The sequence below is a fragment of the Sander lucioperca genome, chromosome 4 (genome assembly GCF_008315115.2).
Source record: "Sander lucioperca isolate FBNREF2018 chromosome 4, SLUC_FBN_1.2, whole genome shotgun sequence".
NCBI lineage: Eukaryota > Metazoa > Chordata > Actinopteri > Perciformes > Percidae > Sander > Sander lucioperca.
In genome coordinates, this window is record NC_050176.1 from 542,023 (window position 1) to 545,339 (window position 3,317).

The 3,317-nt window shown below is 35.8% G+C and overlaps 1 long non-coding RNA gene across 1 annotated transcript; it reads left to right on the top strand.

Annotated features, from left to right (window-relative positions):
- Nucleotides 1-1,059: 1,059 nt before the first annotated feature.
- On the top strand, nt 1,060-1,861 carry LOC116045754. Its single transcript, XR_004103997.2, has 3 exons — nt 1,060-1,214; nt 1,375-1,454; nt 1,811-1,861. It is a non-coding gene; the product is annotated as an uncharacterized LOC116045754 (long non-coding RNA).
- The last annotated feature ends 1,456 nt before the right edge of the window (nt 1,862-3,317 follow it).

Here is a 3,317-nt window from a genome sequence, read left to right on the forward strand (position 1 = left end):
AATAGGAGAAGGAAGTTTGTGTGAGGTGGACCTGGTCACCACAGACCCAAATCTTCTCAGCTGTTGCTACTGTCATATGCTGCACTGTCTCTTCATGTGGCACTATTATTTATATTATAACAAGGTAATGCAATGTGTGATCAAGTGATGACTGATTAACAGTAATGTAAATGCTAAATGCCCTAATACCTACATATCATGTAAGACTCAATTTCTCCATTTCTTTGCACAAAACTCTCCAGAAAGTGCCATTTAATGGTTTATTTTTTAAAAAAAAAATGAGGGGGGGAGGGGGCTGTCGCAGCGTCATGTGTGCGCCGTATATTTTCCTGCTTTTTTGTCCTTTGCCAATCACACCTATGTGTAATGCATAATCTTGCACAGTCTTTGTAGTCCGAACGCAGGGGTAGAATGTAACTAAGTAATTTACTCCAGTACTGTACTTCAGTCTAAATGTTGAGGTACTTGTACTTTACTTGAGTCTTTTCTTTTCATTCCACTTTCTACTTTTTACTCCACTTCATTTATCTGTTACAGCTTTAGTTACTAGTTACTTTAGTTACTCTGCTACATTCATCTGTTACAGCTTTAGTTACTAGTTACTTTAGTTACTCCGCTACATTCATCTGTTACAGCTTTAGTTACTAGTTACTTTACACATTAAGATTACTGCTCACAGAACACATGTAGTTTATAAAATCTGATGTTTGATTCTAAAGTAAACTGAGATGATTAGTCCATTAAACACACAACTGGTTGGATCCTTTACACTTTCTAACATGTTTTAATGTTTAACTACATTATCCTGATAATACTTACAGACTTTTGCTTAAGTAACATTTACACTGCAGGACTTTTACTGTAACAGTATTGTTACAGTATGGTTAATTTGCCATACATTTTAAGACTATTGTTTTATTGTAAGAGTCCATGCAGGGTTTGTCTACATGTTTTATTTCCTTATATTTGTGTTGGAGTTCATATTAAATTACTAAAGGCTCTCTTTGAAATTTAATTTTAAAATCCTATGATAATGTTGTGACATGTTTCCTGTTTGTTGTTTGTGCTGTGTTGCAGAATGAATATCTGCCGAAGATTTTAAGATGGCTTTAAGATCCTAGTACCCACAGTGCTTAGACTGACTCAAAGGAAATCTCCCCTTGCAGATCTGGCTTTGGAGGAAAGAGAGGCTGCCCTCACCGAAGATGTCCCTGGTAAGTGACTCACTGATCAGCCGTGTTCACCAGTAGTGTTGTGGAGCCATTTAAGCTTAATTTCTTTTCTATTTGTCTTCAGACAAGATAAGGCCTAACCAACCAAAATACACTGTACATTCACCTAATACACTTTTTTATTTTTTTACTTATTTTTCAGGGATTGATTTCAGAGCTGCAATCCTGCTGTTGCCGATCCTGTTCAGGGAGAAAAATGACATTCTCATCATACTTGGAGAGGTTTGTAATTTGCGTATACTTATTTTTTGTTTACATTACTTCACGCAGAGACTGGGAGAATTATATGCATCCCTTGGATGTCTTATTTCATAATACAAAGTTTCTAGCTGTCAATACTGGGCCTTGGTGTGGACATGGGGGAATGCAAAGCTAAATATGGGGAAAAAAATGCATGCACAGTAAGAAAGATCTCTGATTTCACAAAAAATGTTGTAGTCTTTTGATATATATATATATATATATATATATATATATATATATATATATATATATATTTGAACAGTTGTTTTTTATTAATGTTTGTGGTAGATTTCTGCAATTTAACTGAGTGAATACTACTTTATGATCTCTTGCAGGATCAGCCTGGTTGTAGCGCTATCCTATTGCATGCAGAGGGAGTTTGAAAGACAACCGTTTATCCCGCCCCTCGGATTGAGCCCTGTCAATGGAGAGTTCCCAGACCCAACATCTTGATGTGGGTCTGGCCAAGCCTCCAGGAAGAGCGCCGAGTCTAAATGCCACCATGGGCTTAGTGGATAACGGTGGTACTGCACCCCATGGCCCAGAAAGACTTTTCACATAGACTTTGCATGGCGAAAGAAACGTCTATATTTCAGCGGATAATTTTTTTCGGGGTATATTAACTTACCAGCCCGAACACTGACAGGGTCCTTGGTTAAAACGTTACGTTTTTAACATTTTTAACATTCACTAGAAGCGAATCCAGAATTATTAAATTTTTTAAATATATATATTCCACTAAATTAAACCAGTCTCTTATTCACTTGCTGTGCAGAAACCATTCTATACCATTTTACCTCTATAGAAAACTGAGAAGACTAGATAAAACAAAATAAATAGTATGATAATAATTCGAATCCAACGATTTTATTACAGCAGCAGTAATGAGGAACCCGGTCCTCCAGGCGCCGGCTGGCACCTAATCGCCACCACCGCCGGCCAAGATAATTCTTTATTTTAATGTTTAATGTTTTAATATTTGTTAATGTTTTTTATGTTTATTGATTAATTATATAGTTCAAAATAAATGTTTGTTCAGCAAAAAGTGAGAAGTTTACTGGTCTTGTTTATACCAGCGATCCTACAGAGTGATTTAAGATGTTTTCAAGTAATTAGGTTAATAATTGTTTGTCATCTTCTAGACTATGATTTCTACAGATTAGACTGGTATTATTGGACTGTAGCTATAGTTTATTATAAAGTAGTAGTAGTTATAGCAGTAAAATGTTAATTAGGCCCCCTATCTAAAATATTCTCTAAGTAATTTGTAATTTATTTTATCAACATTTAAAGAGTAAAGGTATGTTAGGATAACATATACGGTATATAGCGCCTGACATCTGCAGACGGTATAAATGATATCTGGTGGATGTAGAGCCTGACATCTGTACTATGTATAACAGGAAGATGACCACATCTGTAAGATGTATAGCAGATGTTAGAACGATGTATATAAGCCTGCATCTCTACAATGTATTACATACGTTAGAACGACGTATATAAGCCTACATCTCTACGATGTATTGCATACGTTAGAACGACGTATATAAGCCTACATCTCTACGATGTATTGAATACGTTAGAACGACGTATATAAGCCTACATCTCTACGATGTATTGCATACGTTAGAACGACGTATATAAGCCTACATCTCTACGATGTATTGAATACGTTAGAATGACATATATAAGCCTGCATCTCTACGATGTATTGAATACGTTAGAATGACATATATAAGCCTGCATCTCTACGATGTATGGCATACGTTAGAACGATGTATATTGCCTGCATCTCTACGACGTATGGCATACGTTAGAACGATGTATATATGTATACGTCGC